Source organism: Gavia stellata, chromosome 19 (genome assembly GCF_030936135.1).
Source record: "Gavia stellata isolate bGavSte3 chromosome 19, bGavSte3.hap2, whole genome shotgun sequence".
Lineage (NCBI taxonomy): Eukaryota > Metazoa > Chordata > Aves > Gaviiformes > Gaviidae > Gavia > Gavia stellata.
In genome coordinates this window covers 11,009,148-11,022,852 of record NC_082612.1, presented here as the reverse complement: position 1 = coordinate 11,022,852, position 13,705 = coordinate 11,009,148, and positions in this window count along the sequence as shown.

Genomic DNA, 13,705 nt, shown 5'->3' with positions numbered 1-13,705 from the left:
AAGTGAGTTTGGTTCACAGGAATTAAATGGGTAGACCCAAATCAGGAGGTATTCTTGTGATCCTGCTTACATGGAAGAAAATCATAGTCTCATTTTAACTCACCACAATAAATATCTAGTTCCATCAGATAACTCATATTAACTGCAGATTGAGTCTTTTTACATACAACAGACAAGAAATTGGCCTGAGGAAGCTGCAATCTGACCAGCAAGTTGGAGAGACAGACAGACCTGACAGAACTGTTTTACAAACGTGAGGATGTGAGCTGCAAACACGTTGCACGAGGTCACAAAAGCTGCCTGCTGCTGAGCCAGTTCTTGCCCTTCCCAGACCTTGTCCCGTGTCTTACGCATAAAATCACCACTCTTCTGCTAACTCCAGGCGTTTTTCTACCACAGTTAAATTTAATCTCTGCTCTACACTGCAGTGCTTTGGAAAACTGCAGTTACGGATGGGCCCAAGGATGTGTGAAAGGTGCATACCCTGGGTAAATTTGGAAAGAGCAACTTTTATTTATACATACCAGCAAGTGCTTGTAAACTTCCCCTGCAGAGTTATTTTGGTCTGTTATCACAAATTTGTCAGCTGCTGAGAGATATTTCTGTGAGCTGAGAGGAGGATGCTTTTCTGGGCCAGAGCAACTCAGGCGCAGACCAGTGGGCTTCCCACTGCGGGGGCTCCTGGGCACAGGCGACCTCCCAGCATCATCAGGGCTCCTCTCTCGGGTCGGGATTTTGGGCTGCTGATCAGCAGACGCTGGCAACGTAGCCCTGAGAGAAACACAGCAGGTCAAGGATCGGTATTTTATTTGCTGTTTTAGTTTTGTTTTCATAGAGGGATGAAGCAATTAAAAGATCAGTGGAGCTACCCTGAATTTCTGAGTTTTTATACTATCCTCGATTCGCCAGACAGAATGCCTATGCCTTCTCAGGAGCCTATAGACACTTAACGAATGCTCTTAGGATTGTCTTCCACTTTTCTTCTATGCCATGTGCTCTTATTGTGCTCTTTAACTTTCAAACATTATTTAAAATACTATTGGCTTGGACATCTTGTTCGGTCTCCATTAGTAATATCTGTTTCCTATTTCAGGTTTTTCTCTTAAAAGGTGATGGTGTTTCACCCTATGGTGAACTTGTGTGTCTCCTGGTAAACAAGAAAAGGTTTAAGTAAACCAGTCAGACAAATCTTGGATATGCTTTGTTGCATCTAACTGTGCTACTGGTTTTACTGGTTTGCTGATTTTTTTTTTTTTTTTTTTTTTTTTTTGAGAAAGAAAGAGCTGGCTTTGCTGTCATAATTTGCAATATTGATTCAGAAATTAACACCCCTGTTAATCTTTAAGTTCCATACTATCATTTTTCCTGTTAGTCTATAACAGAAGAAACTTAATATTAATTTTCACAGCTTTCATTATGTTGTACAGAAATGCTGAGAAAGATTTTAACTTAGAGTGTACAGTAATACCCACTTAAACTTACTACCTCTTGTAGATCACCGTTTGTGAAAGCTTCTCTTCTGAGACTGTATTTTACAATGTTTTTCTCTTGTGTGACAATTATTTCTTGGTTAAGCACATGGAAAAACACATAAGCTGCTTTTGAGAAAGGGGTAGGAGAGAAATACGCATTGCTCTTCATTAATGAATGGCTGTGCCTTGCTATGGGCAAAGTAAAGCCCTTTTCTGCGTTCCAGGTTAAAAGCGTGGGGAGGGGTAGGTCACTCCGTTCCTCTTTTAAGCTCAGGAGTTATTATAGCTTTCTGTACACAGGGATGAGTAAACGCTGGGGACCAAATAAGAACCCATTTTGTGCAGGGAAGTGGTAAGAGATGGATGAAGATGAAGAATGAGCAGAAGCATAACTCACCAGCGTACCTGATGGCATAATGACATTGATGTTTCTTGGCTCATATATCACCCCAGGTACAGATATGTGTCAGTTCATTTCTGTCTAGCACAATGAGAGTCCGTGAGGGATATTATGACTTCTTAAGCCACTATCTCTCAGCCAGATTGCTTTGGGGGCAATGCAATTACATCCTCTTCCGCCTATGGGCTTGATAGCAAACTGACATTCCCGCCCTCAGCTAGGAGAGCGATCAGTTAAGGATGACAGTGTTGCATAAACAGTTAAGTAAGTCCTGTATCTTGCCTGTCCTGCGGTGCTATATCAGCTTCACCTCTGCTGGAGTGGAGCCTGGGGGCCTCTGTGCCTAACGCTACCTTTCTCAAATTGCTGTGATGCAAACGTCAAATACCTAGTAACTCCTATAAGGCATAAATCTAGATTTTTATCCTCTGTATCACTGATACGCAGCTCTAGTCTGTTCTCTCCAAACGTGGCAGACGAAAATCTTGTCTAGATACTGAACATGAAGCTGTTGACAAGTAAGAAGAGCAGGCTGAATTTCGGATAGTCTTAGAAGATCTTAAATGTTCCCTAGGGGTCTGACCTTGTGTCCCTTACCCCTGTAAATCTTTTTTTTTCCTCCTAATGGACCCATGTGGAACTATGCCTAGGGACAATGAACGTGACTAAGAGTTGCAGGACCAAGACAGTATTTTTTGTGACACAGTGTAATGTTGCCAGTAGGCCACAACAACATATATAAGAAATGTAAAATCCTGACGTATATTGAGCATTGAATTTTCACAGTAAATCAACAAATCTAAATAAAGTCAGATCTCAATTACCTGCACAAGATGCACTCTTGTTGATGTTATTCAGAACATGCATTTTATTGCCTTGCAAACATCGAAAAGGAATTCAGTTTTCAACAGCTTTAGGCTTTGTTATGACATAATGGCTTAGTTTTGTAACAACAAGCTGAAATATTGACTGTCACGGAATTGACTGTCAAACAGAACCTTGTGGATTTTGTTTTGTTTACAAATTAAAACTGTCTTCTCATTTCCAGCTGTGCGTACAATACCTGTGTTCTGAGAAATACATAGTTTGAAAACTGTGTACTGCAACATGAAAAAGACTGCTCCTATATACTGTGATTGAATGTAGGACTAAAAAGCCACAAGTGCAAGCCACGTGGGACAGGGTGGCTGGTCTGCAATATAAGGCATTTCTTCTACCTTTGATGTCTGGATATGAAAAGAAAGTGGCACTGAAATATAATTTTAAAGTAATCTAATCAGACAACAGCATCGTTTGAATATGCAATTATTTTTGCTGCAAATCTCTAATATTAATAAATAGACCCTTTTAAATGTCTCGAGAATGCAATTGCATGGGCAGCTCTTGGAAACAAGGTACAAATGCTCTTCTTCCATTGCAACTCCTAGAACATCAGTTGTGATGTAATATATGAGTCTCAAAAAGTAAATGCAAAGCTGATGTCGTGTCGTGTAGTTGAGCTTTTTTTTATAGAAAGAATTAGGAAGCTAACAATAAAAATACTCAGATGTATATGAAAGGCCACTGATACAAATGGAAGTTTTGCTTGTTTTGAGGAAAAATTACTGAATAAAATGTCATTCTTTCCCCCTGAAATGAGACTTAATGCAGTTTGCGTTACATATAATTTATATACAATTATGTTTCGTTCAAATACAGGTCCAGCTTGATTGATAGCCCCTTATCAATAAGGGCTGTAAGAACATTCTTTAAAGTTTCACTCTATTGTAGTGTATCAAACAAGGTATTGCTTTTATGTCCATTGTTTCAGATGTGATTTTTGACTTGTGTTTTAACTGAATATTTTGCATCCTTGTGCACCTCTTCTCTGTAACATTAGAAATAAATGTGCCTTTCTCACAGTCACTGACTGCACTGGTATATCAAACAGCAACATCTAGACAAGGGGCAGTGCCAACGGAGGAGGATGACTTCTATTGTTTACTTCAGGTTTCGCCTGGGACCAACATATTTTTTCTTCTACACTGTCTGGTTTGATCTGTGTCGTTACTAGGGATTACTAGGAAGAACATAAATACTTGTGCTCCAGCAAGCTGACATGTCCCCAGCTCATAGTATTAATCATGGATGGTTCTCTAGCACTGTACCATAATTTTCCAAAGCAGGTTTCTTGAGCAGATATGATATACCGAAAAAAGATGCAGAAACATATGGTAATCTTATCAAATGCCTACGCTTACAGTTACAGCAGGAAAGGCATTTTTAGAGGAGAGGATACTGAAAGGCAATGGTTTATTGCACATCATCAGCTTGAGCCATCTCAATTTTTCCACAGTAGGAAATGTGATCTAGAGCATATGGTGAGTTCACATGCAAAAGCATGATAGACTTAAAATGGCAGTTCTTAATTAGCACCTTATTAGTGTTCAGGTGCTAGCCATGTTTAGCAACAGCATGAAATATATGGCCTGGATTTTTGCATTCAGAATGGAATTACACCTGTTTAAACACATTTTGCCACCTAAATTGGGATTGATTTTACTAATGACAGTAGAGGATAGCGTAGAGGTTTTACAATGCTAAATTACGCAATGCTTTTGAAATCCTTGAACTCTTTTGGACTATTGGAAACTAAACCAAAAATCTATGTCAATGTACTACAAATGTTCTGCAGGCTGCATTTGCTTTTTCCGCACATAATTTTTAGATAAAATATCTAAACTTGCCAGAAGTTTGACAAAGATAATTGCAGCACTGTTGCTAAGCGTTCTCTATAAGCAATCTGTATTCAGTTTACAGACAGTTACAATTAGAGAGTAAAACGGGAAAATGACTTCTTCTAGTTAGATGCTTGAAATAATTTTTTTTCTAACATTGATTTTATCAAAACAAAGATTATGTTACTTATGATTTAGGCCTGTCATATGTACATCACAGATTAAGAATCATAGGATGAGTGGGGATGGAGGAAAAGCCATTAACTTACAGAAGAGGCCCTGAAACACCAGAAAGGTAGTATTGTTAATGACAAAAAAGCCGTGGTTTGCCCGAACGGTTTACCTGCTAGGCATCTCTAGACTGCCTAGCTAAACCATTTCACAAGGGACACTCTAGTTTTCCATTTGACGTTAAAAAATATAGAAATCACTATTAACAAAATTGTTGTAAACAAAAGCAATAGGAGGTCAGTCTGCCCAATGGCACGTAACAAGTACCGACGGTTTACTAGGTAGTAACCACATTGGAAGACTAGTTCCACCAGAAAACAGAAAATTGTATTCTTGCGCAGTAAAAGCATTACATGAAAACTTCCAACACACCAACTGTTTTGGGCAGTTGATTGCTGTTATTGCCTGTCCATTTAAACCTAAAAACCGAAGGCATTCAGCAATCTTAGCCCGAATGTCTTCGACTGGGTGGGGTCATCACTTGCAAACCTTGTAGGTGGCTCTTTAGGAAATAGGGGATGATTTAAAACACCTGGGCTGCCTGAAAGCCAAGACCACCTCATTGTTAAGAGGCCCTTTCTGCTGAGTACTGGCTGATCTGCATGAGACACAGGAGCTGATGGGAAGAGACAGAAAAAGGATGCACAAGAAAAGGCCATCAGAAATTGTAAGTTCTTCTTTGGCTAACTGAATAATATAAGCTGGTTTGCACTGATTTGCGTGGGGTGAAATACATTGATAGAGGGAACAAAAAAACAACGAAGAAAGGCACTCTTTTTCTTAGTAGCAATGTGAGGTAGGATGTTTTCAGTTTGCCCAGAGCTAGTCCCTAACTGAATTTTCAGAAACATGTAACATGAGGTGAGGTATGTGTTCAAATCAATACTAATAGTCTTTCTAACTTGTTTAATGCCTGGAACAGAGTAAAAACAAAGCTGAACCTCCCCCGTGATAAATGATGTATCTGGCTGTTGTTTTTCCTTTCTGTGGTCAAATTCACATGAACAAATGCTACCTGTTTTTTTCTGGGGGGGAATATTCACTGATATTGGCAATTTTTGTTTAATTCTGTGGGTGGCTATAAATAGTCATGTTCAGGTTTGAAACATCTGTTTTGTTTTGTTTGTTTTTTTTTTTCTTCTTGACAATACCAGTCATGTAATATCACTTAAATTCCTTAAATGAATAAATTTAGGGAATATGAGCACTTCTAGCACAAGCTGTTGCACAAAATGGCAGCTTGAGCAAGCGAAGAGAGTGTTATAGACACAAACTGATTAAAAAAAAAAAAAAGGTGTTATTACATTTAGAGGTCTGAATATTCACCAAAAAAGAACACAGAGGTTGCATGTTTTTTCATTAGTTTCACTAGAAGATAGTGTGCCTAAGCACATTAGTTAAAGCTGTTTAGAGAACTAAATATGACTGCGGGAGGATAATTTTAGTGTCTAATCTCACACAGTCATGCCAAGCTAATTTTATTCTCCCTTTTCCCTTTTTAGCTCAATGCATTTATATAAAACCAAGATAACTTACTTTCCCTCTTTATAAATATATATATGGAAAGTGCTATATTTATATATATAGAAATATTTATATAGATATAAACCATCTGCTGTAATACTAAAATACATTAAAATATCTAAAATATACATATTGATGGGGGGGAGGGACCAAAAAGAAATGTCAGTTTGAATGGTAGATTTCTTTCTTTTGGATGTTGGGTAACACCTCTAACTTTCTACCAATCTGTTTTAGCATATTTAAGGAGTAAGCCAAAAGAAATCAGTTATGTGTTCTGACTCGAATCATCATATGATATGTATTGATATGTTCTCCGTTTGAGTAACTTAATATATTATTACTTGTGTTACGACAGAAGCTAAAGGGTGTTTTGTTTTGTTTTGAATTTCAAGGCCCCGTTATGGTAAACGCTGCCCCATGTGATATAGGGGAAGTGAAGTTAATCTATTGCTTATGAGTAGGAAAGAAAGGAATTGCAATGCTTTTTAACGGACACTGTCAATTTTCAGACCCTAGCAATTATCAGAGGTGTGGTCTGAAAAGGAGAAGATGTAAAGGATAGGATTTTTAAAAAAATATTTTTCTTATAATTTTTTCAGCTAACAATAGCCAACTTTCTATTTGCGTTTTTCTCTAGAAGACTTATCTGAGTTTTTGCCATTTTTAGTGTTCTCCCACCCCTCCAAAATAAGAATCATCACTGCTGGTATTGTTGCTAGAACATAATAGCACAGGAAGCATAAAGCCAAAATCTGTCTAAGGAGGTAGTCATTAAATGATCATTACTTTCTTGCTGAAAAGGGGGATAGTGACTTTGAACGTAAGCTGCAGGATATGAGTATGCCGTACCAAAACAGGCTGTACAAAGGAAGCAACTACTAACAGAAAACTTCATTGCACAGCATAGATTGTGCATTTTGATATTTCTTCCAATGAACTCATAGACCAAGGTTTTATTACTTAGTCATCTTTGTCAGAAACCATTGCTTCTGTAAGAAGGCAAATGTTTCATGAGACTGAATGGTGCACTCGTAAGAAAAAGATGGTATTGCAGCTTTACTTCTAACAGCGATATCCTGTTATTTACTTAATACTGTTTTATATAGAAAAAAGCTTTTTCTTTCTCTGTGTGTTATCAAGAGTTGTATTTCTCAGAAAGTGAGTATAGAGCCTTATGGACATTTAGCCACAAAGACTGGCTGCTATATAGCATTTAATCAGAGTAGCAGCAAAACTGTATGTGAGGCTGTAAGTGAACTTGCAATATCTACAGACACAGCAAAACAAGTTAAGGACAAAACAAGGTCTGATCAAGTACAATTTCACCCTCTGCTCTTGATTTCTCTTTCTATTGTTGAATGAAGTCAAATGCAGAGGTTTTTCTCAATGTTTTGTTTACGTTGTGTACACTGAAGTTGTAACAGTTAACGTAATCATATCTTTGCACAGCCAAGAGCTTTGTTGTTTATATAAACCTGCAGTAGGGGCATGTGCATATAACCAGGTGAGGGTGGGCTCACAAGCCTGTACGACCACATAAAACAGGGCCCGAGACCCCAGCCGTCACCTCTCTGCGTACAGTGCATAAACAGGGTACTGGCTGCAAGTCTCTCCCTGCCATTTGTCATCACCTCTCCTGTTTTCCCCGTGTCACGGTCTGGCTCCCTGTGGGGCCGCGGGAGTGGTGAGGGGGTGGCCGTGGGGGTAGGAGGGTGCTCTTATGGGTGCAAGGACAAGACTTGCTCTTCTAGTGGCGATGTGATGTGTTTGCTTAAAATCATCTTGGGACTGCAGTTTTGAAAGCACAGGAGAGGCCTTTCATTCATTGTTTGGTGAGAGGTTTGGACTGCATAAACCCAGCTGTAATGGCTTTTTAGAATATAGAGGGACAGTAGTAAGAATTTGGTTTCTAAAGTTTAAGTAGATGTTTGCGATGGAGAAAATTCAGTCACAGCTTGCGGTTGCTGTCCTTAAACTGTTCCTGGTTTATGTCCTTGAAGAGTTTGTCGAGGAGGTTAAACTTAATTAAGTGTAAAGAATTGCATGAGAAATATGTGAGAAATCTGCTGAATTTCTTGTCTACCTGCAAAGCTGGATTTTCATCTAAAGCAACTCTTGTGTTGCTTTAGATGTAGGTGTAGGTACGCGCTAGCAGTAGATTTGGTAAGGTAGAAGGACGCTGGTTGCTCCTGGAACAAGCAGGCAGTAGAGGGAAGAGAGTACCAGCCCTCAGCACAACATGAGGAAAATAGGAAACCAATCAGGCTGTAGTGATGGGAGATTTCAATTTCCCAGTATGAACTGGGAAAACTGAGAAACATGGCACAATGAAAAATAAAATAAAGAGTTATTGACCTGCAGTGTCAGAATCCTAATAGGACTTGTCCTCTCCAATCTCAGCAAAACTGTGCAGTTAGTAGATTAGAAACAGCAGAGCTACTTGGTTCAAGTGACCCCATGATTAAATTCAATATAACTTAGAACACTAAGCCAAATATATCAAAACCACAATATGAATTCTCAAAGGTCTACTTTAAAGGTATATGGAAAAAATGTGTGAAAAATGTCTAAAGAAACAATAATGGAAGATACTTCTGGTGAAGAATAAAGGTTTTTCTGACATTGCCAGGGTGCGGGTTTTGGGGGGGAAAGGAAGATAATGGTGTGATTGTGGGGAATTAATCCCTGCAGTCTGACTGTTGTACTTTCTTTAAACTCTTAATTTAATAAATGTGTTCAATTACTGAATTTCTACTGAAATTATTGTGAGAGTGCCATAGCTATAGCCATATTTGAGAGAGTGGGGACAGCAATCATTGTCTATTACTATCCATTTGATAACCACGGGAGGGTTGCTTGGGAGGTGGGTATTCCTCCATTAAGTGATTTAACCTCAATCCTTGACTATAGCGGGGACAGCCTTTGTAAAGGTTTCTGTTTTACTGTTCTGGCATTGCAGAAAAAAGATAAACGTCTAGGAATCAAGCTGGAGAGGAATTGGTGCTTCTAGAGATGCACTGGACAGGGAATGGTTATGCAGCTGTGGTATTAATGCATTTGCCTATGTCTTTGCTAAAATGAAATAGTTATCAGTGTAGACACTTGAACCATCGCTGGTTAGGTTTTAAGCTTAGTACTCTGTATGTTATGTGAATCTGTCTTAAAACCAGACATGTGGCTGTACTTGTTCTAATAATTTGAATTTTCTTTGCCCCTGTAATTCAAACACATAATTGGACCAAATATTCCAACAATGATTTAAAATAAAAGGAGACTCTGTTGTGAATTTTATGACAAGAACAGATGCAGTGGCAAACTGTATCACTGTAGAAGATACTCCAGGGTACTGTGATCTAAGAAGCAGGAGCAGAGCACGGCAGTTTTACGGTGCCTGAACTGCAGTTGTGTGCCCTTTGCTGGACTGACCATATTTGTCTGTGGTTGCTCAAGCTTCAGTCTGCTCCTCCAGGCACACTGACGATAATTCATTTAATCTCAAGACAGTGTTTTTTTCAGTGATATACAATGTAATATGCTTGCACCATGTCTCTTAATTTTTTACATTTATATGATCATTTGTGTAAATAGGAAATACCATGGAGATTTATGAATAATTAAAAAACCCACTAACCAAGCAGTCAGTGTATTTCTAGTGCTTACAGTCTTTTAAAATTTACCTTTTATGCATGATTAAGAACTTCTTATTCTTGAAAAATGTCTCTGGGAGATCAGTGCTCTGAGTGTTAATGTAAGGAAAAATAGTTTCTTTAAAATGTTTATTCTGCTGTTTCAACAGCACTTTGAATTGAAAAGTCACCAGCTTGGGGAGTAATAAAAGACAAAATTCTGTAGTTTAGATGATCAATCAAGCAATTTAAAAAAAGCAAGTTATAATAGCACCTTTAGCAAGGATTATCCACAAAGCCAGTTCATCAACTAGGATAAACTGGTATAGTTATCACTGATTTCTCTAGAATAATTATTTGTACTAGATAAACACCTGACCCACACTGAATAGCTACAAGTAGAGTAGTGGCTGAAATATTTATCATCTAATTTGTAGTAACGAAGAAAATGCGCCTTAACGCCCCCCAAAATAGCATGCAAGTTATTAGTTTTCTGTATTTTGTGAATTTATTACTCCTTTTTTTCATGTAACTAAAGGAAAGGAAAGAAATTGTGGGTAATTAACTTGCCTTTACAGGAAAATGCAAGAAATAGAGAATTTTAAGTAGTAAAAATCGGCATCATCTTGCTCTGACAAATGAGATAATAAATTTAGAATGAAAATGTTAAATAACTGTAAAATAACTTTAATTACACAATATAAAAAGTATTCCAAAAGGAATCTAAATGTTGCGGTGGTCTTGTCATTATTAGTGTTTAAAAAAAAACCCTAAAGATTAACAATATATCAAACTTCATGCAATATAAAGCCCATTGGAAAGATGTGTGTCTTTGTTTCCTCCTTGCCCCCACCACCCTGATTCAACAAGGACAAACTAATCTGAGCTCTAGTGGAAAACTAGTTGGGCAAAAAAGAAATGCTCAGAATGCTTAAAATTAAAATAAAACCTTCTCAACCTCTTCCCACTTCAACATACTGTTATGTCATGTAGAAATGACAAAACTAGTCGTAACTTATTGTAAGTGGGAAGAACTGCAGAATGACTGTGCAAACAAAATATTACTGATCCTAATGTTTGCAAAGCCAATATTTTTGTAATTGGCATCTAATAATGTCAGTAATTTAAACAAAATCAGCATTTTCCCATCAGCAGTTTTTAACTTTTTAACTGTAAAACAGCACATCAATCATCACAAGACTGGTAAATGCTCTGAAGCATTCAGATTCTGCTGTGAGACTCCCATTTATGACCAAGATAAAGTAAGTTTCACAGATTATAAAACTCCCTGTTGCTGAGATACCTCCTTATAGCTTGTCCCACGTTTCAATGAGTGTAGGCTGTGGGTTTCTTTGGGTTTTTGGGGGTGTGCTTTTTTTTTTTCCCCCACCAGATGACAGTCTCTCATCTTATTTCTTATTTTTTTTTTTTTCTTTAATCCACATTACATGGTACCTAACACCTTCCATTTGCCCGGGTCAAGTTGTACTAGCTGCCAAAAAAACCAGAGCATGACTTTTACAGTATTAAAGTCAAAGCCGATAAAATGGAAAGAGAAGGGAGGAGTTAAACAGCTGTTTAGGAATTAAGTGGGAGAAGGAAGTGTCTTTGTAGCCTAGAACATAATGAAAAATGCTGACAATGTACAACACTATGACATGATGTCAAAATAAAATGTTCATCTCATTTCTAAACTAGTTGTAGCATTCTCCATAGTAGTATTCTTGTGCATCAATCTGCTTGAACATCTGAACTGCCAGTTAGTAGCCAGGGATCTGGGTCATGCCTCTTCTTTTCCCCTCTCTTTTTCTATATCTAGCAAAGACGCTGTCTTGTGGCCAGTGGTTACATGGTGGGGAGTGAAACTTAAGCACTGTTCATCACTTGCTGCTGTTGATCTGCTTGTGGCCTTCGCATCATTTCGGACTCCACTGTTTTGCACTACTCTGAGTTATTACCTTTACAGTATCACTTAAAACCCCGTTCCTATCTTTCAAATTTAGGGGGCGAACCCTGACAATGGCAAAGGGAAAGGACAGATATGCCTAGTGTAAAACACTATAACTTTCATGGATTTCCCCCAATCTATATTTGAATTATCAGTTCTTTTTCCTGGATCGTCTGTAAGCCTTTCGGAGAAGGAAGGGTTGCCTTCTGGTAAGGGCTCTGTTCAGACCAGACCTTCTCCCTTTTTTTTTTAAGGTTTTGATATGTTCTTGTTTCTCATCAGACATTTCCAAATCATTCATAAAATGATTTGAAAAATAAAAGGAATAGAAACAGCACTTCACTAGCAAAACTTAAGAGTATTTGCTGTAGTTGAGTATGAACTGGGATCTTCTGATTCTTGATAAATGCCTTGCTGGGCAGGCTATTGCCCAGGCTGGATTGGTTCTCATTGTCACTGACCAGAAATGCTATCCTGCACCTGAGAAGAGTTGTGGATCAAAAGCATTGGAGGACTGCTTTGTGTTTAAATTTATTTTGCATAGCAGGTTTTTCAAAGCAGTCTTTGGGAGCTAGTTCTGCTCATTTCATTGAAATTATAGGTTATGGCAGAATAATTAGAATGTATGTCTGAAACTTGCAGTTTTTTTAATGTCAAAATAAATATCTGGATTTAAAAAGAAGAATCTGCCTCAGATACTGTTTTCGGGATCCTGGCAAGTGTTCATAAGGACGTACATGACAGACCATTTGTTCTGTAGCTCACAGGCATAACGGGTTGAGAGGTTCTCCACTTGTTCAATTTGCAGATTAACATCTAGATCAGCTAAAGGACGACATTTTCTGAGTGTTACATCTGCAGTTCGCACTAAACATATGTAATGCCATATGGTCACCGAAGGATTATGGACTTTTTTATTAGGAAAACTACCAGAGCTAATATTAGGTATGAAGTAGTATATACTGTGCACGCTTATGCCAACAAAATAGAAAAGAAACAAACCAAAGTTTTAAAAATAAGTTGCAAAAAAATCAACAACCCCCCCTCTCACTTATTACTGTTTGTGTATAAAGGTGTGCAACGGCTATAATGAATCCTGTGGAGACAGTCAGATCAGTGCTGTAAAACGTAAAGTCGTATTCTGTATATGCTGGCAACTACAAAATGAAATACTCATGGTCTTAACCTGCATAACAAATTAAAGTGCTGACTTCCAGGTATTTGTTCTTAACAGCTCTTTGGGCAGAGTGGGGAAGAAGACGGGCAGTAACGCGCTGTCAGAGGACAAGCAGGCTCTCTGCAGAGTGTAATCTTAACAAGCATTGTCCGGCTCTCTCTTAATTGCGTAGTATCTTACGTTATCTGTTACTGGTTTTGTACTGCAGATATTTAGTACCCGTTCATTTCATATATAACTCGTGAATAAGCTTTTAAGGATACAATGATGAAATATCAAAGAATACCAATTTTCGTAACAAATTCCACCTTAGGGAGAAATGTCTATGGAACTACGCGTGATACAGTGTAGGCTTTGTACGGCTGGCCAACATTAGCCTTACAGGATCACATCATCACGTGTATTAAGAACAGGACAGAACAATTTGAGCCATAAAATGCAGTCCTGGGGTACACCTATATAATGAATATGTAAGGCCTAAATTCATCCTGCAGGAATTAAGCACCCGGGTATGTTTGGGTAGCCCCCAAATTTGCACGTATGCCTTTTATGAGCAATTCTGCATGCCAAGGCAATGTACCAATATCTTCTGCTAGCAAATGGGTAAAGC